Here is a 5,659-nt window from a genome sequence, read left to right as displayed (position 1 = left end):
AGACTTTCTAGAGAAAAGAGAATTAGATATGTCACGAAAAAGAAAAGCACTGAGCTCATCACCATGAGAAAATCAGAACTTTCAGGGATTTCCTTACCCTGACTCCATTTATACTTTAGTGTTATTTTTGGACTTTCACATGGGAGGGCACCCCTGCACTTAGCAGATGCTAAAGATCTTAATTCAGTCATCATCCCTGACCCAGGGAGGTGCTCTGTGGGGTCAAGGGTGTGGGGCAAGTTAAGCTTGAAAGATACACGGTCCCCCGAAAGATACTTCTAGGGAGTCATTGTCCAGGTAGGCAAGAGCCAGACCCTGCGGGGAGAAGCTCCCCCAGAGAGACCTCAGTGGGTGGGCATGGCTGAGGCTTTTGTTCTGCCAAGTCTGAGCTACAGGAGGGTATTGCTTATACCCATGCCCACAGTCAGCAATGCTGAGAGATGATGCCAGGGCGATGCCTGTGATGGCCGGATCTGAGGACAGTGCTCCTTCCCCTTCTCTAAGAAGACTGGCTGAAGACCCAGAGGTTTGGGTAATGCTTGGCTGACTGAAACTCAGCTCTCCGCACTCTGGTTGATCCAGTTCTACTAGTTGTGTTTAGTGATAAGACCCAAGACTGACATACTTCATAAGGCATTCAGTCTGGACTAGGCTCTTTGTAGCCAAAAGTCTGCTCCTAGGCTCCTATAAGACCTTGCCCTTTTGCTTGAATGTTTTGTGATTTCTATCGGAATTTTAGAAATGATGATGATTACGTGTTTATTTCACTAGTGCTTGTTGGTAGCAGATATTTACATTGCCTGAGAAAAACAGCCCTTCATATTCTTATAAAGATTGGCTTAATTGATATCACAGTATTGATGATCGGTGTTAATGCAGTGGGCACTGAGCCTTAATCTTGAAATGGGCAATTACACAAAGTCGTAGGAACATTTCATTCTCTGAAATCAAGATCTGTTTACTATGTGGCCACAATTCTCTGGCCAACCACAGTGCATGTTAGGATTCGTGTCTAGGGGGTATAGTGTCTCAAAATAACTCTACAAATACCATTTTCATCAGTGATAAATCTAATCTACATCACTTAATCACGTTGACCACCCCAGTGAAATATTTTTGTGTGCCTTAAAAGTATGTTGCCTTCCTTTTCCTGGGACTCTCTTATTGAATTAGGTGGATACATGAAGCTTTCTTTTACCAAGGCAATGAGGCCAAGTAAAAGTTTGACTCCTTTTACATTTATTTAAGTTTTATGGTGTTGAACTTTGAGATTTGTTTCCTCCCACTTAGTTGTTATGCTCTTCCATGCAGTTGAAGGGTCACAAGCTTTTTGCATGGTCTATATCATAGATACCATTACCTACTTAGTTTCAGACGCAGGATCAAATCCATCATTTATCTGTCCACAATACAACAACATCATAATGATTTGTTACATTGTTACATTTTTTTCTTTCTCATTTGATTTCCAGGAAAGCACTCATAAGAGAACTTGATATGTTTTTCTATAGAACTAAAAAGATAAGGAACCTGGCTTGGCTGACTACATCTGGCATTAGAAATGCTTCCTTAGAAGACAAGAGAGTTCAGCTTAGTGACTGAAGAATGTCATTTAATATTGACTTATCTAAAAATCCCAAGGTCTGGACTTTTTCCATTCATAATGTCCGTAATTACTAATCTTTGTCTTTGCTTCAGACTCAGAAAGCGCAAGAAATCCAACAACCCTTTACTACACTTCCGTGTCTCCCTGAGCTCTTTTCAAAGGACCTTTTGGTTTTCCATAAGAAGCATTTAGTTCTTTATTTGCATGTTAAACTTCTAGCTTAGTGGCTAGAGAGAGCCAGAACTAGTGCAATTAAACACGAGCGGTAGTTCCAGGTTCACGTTCATTACCTTGATCAGTTGTAAATTGTAGGCTAGAGAAAACTAGCAAGAAAACAGAGGGAGACATCTGGGCCACCTATTTAGCTCTCCTCCAAGAGAGCCTAAGAGAGAAGTCATGTGGAGGAGCGAGGTGGGTTTGATGTACAGCAGCCACTGCAGGTCTGGGCTGCTTTGCTGAGCAGAGACCGGCAGCCTGAGCTACGGACATCATCCAACGCCTGTGGTTGCCGCTGAAGCAATATTTCTGTTGCAGGGCTGGGAATGCCCATTTCTCTGTGGTTGATTAAGGAGTAATTTTACTGTGTCTACTTTCTGAGTTGACCACTAGATCATGGCTGGCTGTTGACTCTATTTGCCACTCTGGAGGAATGGCTATGAAAAGGAAGGATTCTTCCTTTGAGACCCTAACTCAATGACTGGGCTCTCTAAGTCTTGTAAAGCAGTTGTTCCTCTCACAAAAAAAAAAAAAAAAAAAAAAAAAAAAAAAAAAAAAGGTTATGTTATTTTGAACAGACTTATGAGTGACTTCAATAGATTTATACTAGAAAAAAAGTCATTCTTCTATATTGCCTAGGAATCTCAAGGGTACAGTACAATATTTCATAGTACTTAGTAGTACTGTTATTAATAGTACTATTACTAGTACTTGATAGTACCAATAGTACTTAACAGTACAGTACAGGGGTCAGCAAACTTTTTTTTATACAGGGCCAGATAGTAAATATTTCAATCTTTGCCGGCCACACGGTCTCTGTTGTAATTACTCAGCTCTGCTAGTGCATGTGGAAGCAGCCATAGGCAATACACAGACAAATGGCTGTGGCTGTGTTCCAATAAAACTTTATTTGTGGACATTGAAATTTGAATTTAGGATGATTTTCACATGTCACAAAATATTCTTCTTTTCTTTTATTCCCCCAATTATTAAAACATGTAAAAATCACTTTTAGCTCACAAGTGGTCCAATAGCAGGCAGCAGACCAGATTTTTTTTTTTTTTTTTTTTAGCAGATTTGGTTTGCCAAAATTTTTTGTAGTAAAAATAGCCCACAGCTTAGGACCTTGTGACCTGGATTTGAGACAAGGAGCTATGATTCACTGGCCTTGTACACTTGGCCAATTTGCCCAAACCCTAGTTTTCCCTCTATAAAATGTAAATTGTAATACTTAGCCTCTCATGGTGAATCAGAATGAAATAAGATAATTTGTACAAGTGCTCTTAATGCTCTCAAACACCATACCATGTTGGGTAAAATATCATTTTGTTATTGTTATACATTCTGTGATTTATCAAAATATCTTAGCAGCCTTCTGACAGAATTTTGACTTCTAGATGACACTCTGCATCTAAAGCACTCAAGACATTAAAGGCAGAACTATTTGGGAGAGGTGTGCTTTACTCAATTTTAAATTAAAGGCTAACATTTTCTCAAATACAAGTTGGCCATAAAGTTTAGAAACAAGATAATGTTATTTTAGTGTATTGTAATGTAGTATCAATGAATCATCTATTATGTATATGTTACCTATGTTTTTCAATGTTAAAGCCATCCATTGAAAGGAAATTTCCTAGAAGAAAATGTTTACCATATATAGAGGACACAACTTTCAACTACCTTCCTGACATTTCTAAATCATACAGAGTATCACCCAAGTCAAGGAAAGAAAGACTGAAGAGTAGCCAGACTATTAGCAAATTGTTTTGGAAATGATTTACTATGAGTATTTTAACCGTATTCTCTCAGCAAATCAAATGATTTCCCATTCTTCTGGTGAGTTCAGGTAGTTTTCTAACAGCTTTCTTATGCCCCCTTTTTCTGTCCACCAGTTCCCACCTTTGTAAGCAGTTTCTAAATATCCCAAAGACACCGGCCTAAATCTAAATAAAAAAGCAAAGGGGAAAAAAGTAAGAAACGTGGAATGTAAGAAAATGTGGGGATGGAAAGCATAAGAATGTTGCTCTGGAGAATTCAAAATTTAGACTATTAAATGAAGTCATGAATAGTTTTTAAATTAGAATGCAATGAAAAATAAACATTTCAGAGCCCTAGCTTGGTTAAACCTGCAAGAGAAAATTGTGCTTAAGAAATCGGTTGACATTTGCAGCTGGATTTCTCTTAGGGAACATAAGGTACTGAAGTAAAACAGTAGAATTGGAACTGGAGAATCAGATAAAGAACAAAGGGTGGGGATAGATGGAGGAAGGGAGTTGGGGAAGAAAGAGTTCTGCCTCATGGACATAGATGGGATATATGTTGGAACAACCAGGCTGGAAGGCCATGTTTGAAGGAACAGAAAAGTTGACATTTGCTATGTTAATGCAGAAGAGTATAGCTTGCCCAGGGGACAGCTAAAACATAAATGATTTTATTGGTTCCAGAAAGTTGATTTATAAATGAATGGGTGCTTTTCCAGTTGGAGAGCACGTTGGGGTGGGTGGAAGTGAGAATCTGAGGAACTCAGCAGCCTTGTGATGGGGGTCATGTTTGCAGCTGAACCTGCCCTTACATTCAGGAGCACTTTGTTCTGTCAGATTGGGGTCAACTGTGGCAAACCATACCCTTAAATTCCAAATTCTTTTCTGGCTCATGGATCCCACCATGCTTTATGGAAAAGTGACTGAAATGCAATAACCAAACAGACCAAAGGATCAAGTTGAGAGTGATCTTCATTAGTTATGGATACTGTTGTATTAAAAGAGACTTTTAAAAAATTCTCATTGCACTTGGTTTGCTAATGGAGTGACTGAGGGAATGAGGACTGGAAATTGGAGAATAGAATGAGTGGAAATGGTGGGGTCAATTTTGTTGAACTGTCTTAATGGAAAACACCATTCACTCATTACTTGCTGCTTAGAAAATCAGTCTCAATGAACTTTCAGTTCCAAATTTTAACGGTTGACACAAAATACACTGTTAAACTGTGTTAACAACTGTAGAAAAATAGACATGTTTGATAGGGACATTCTAGTAAAAGGTTCTTCAGGAGCATCCTCATTTAAAGATTCAGAGGCTCACATTACAAAAACGAGATTTGGTTCAAGTTCTGTCTCCAACTACATTGACAACAAAGACAGTGAGAAACAGGGAGAGACCTCACATCTGGGTGCCCGTCACAGACACAGAACTGACAGGTGCATGTGGCCAACGTGTTGTCAAGGCTCTTCATTCAGTTGTGCTAAAGGGCAGGCAAGCAGGGATCAGGCCCTGAGCTGCTCTTCCAACCAGACACCAGGTTGTGCGCTGTCCTTTAAACCTTAGCAATGGAATTTAAAAGGCCCAGTGAGTCTTCAAGAGCTAAATTAGAAGACATTTTGCAGCCCCTACTCCATCTCGTTTCATACCTGCCATGGCCTGCCCTGCAACCCTGGCAAGGGGGCAGGGGAGCTCCCCAAGCCAAGAGTGCCCTTTGTTAGGCTGCCTCGAGGTCAGGCCATGGCTCGTCCTCGCAGCCTCAAGGGGAGTGCATCAAGCTTCCTCCTCCCGGACCACCACCTCCTTCTTAGAGTGTGTGAAATAAAGAAATGCTTCAACAGAGATTCAATGCAAAAAAGGAAATGCTGGCAAACAGGAAAGGGCTATGGCCAACAGTTTTGTCTTCCTTAAAGTCAGTGCCAAGAGGCAGTTGTCCTGATCCAACGTCTCTGAGATGGGAGAAGAGAGGCCCCGAGGTTATATTTAGGAGCCACTTTCCTTATCCTGGGACTTCTTTTTTAGTAGACAAGGTCCCCAGACTACAGCAAAGGCCTGTGCAATCAGGTTAGGGAAGGCAAG

The sequence above is a fragment of the Piliocolobus tephrosceles genome, chromosome 19 (genome assembly GCF_002776525.5).
Source record: "Piliocolobus tephrosceles isolate RC106 chromosome 19, ASM277652v3, whole genome shotgun sequence".
NCBI lineage: Eukaryota > Metazoa > Chordata > Mammalia > Primates > Cercopithecidae > Piliocolobus > Piliocolobus tephrosceles.
Note: the sequence above shows the minus strand (reverse complement) of the source record.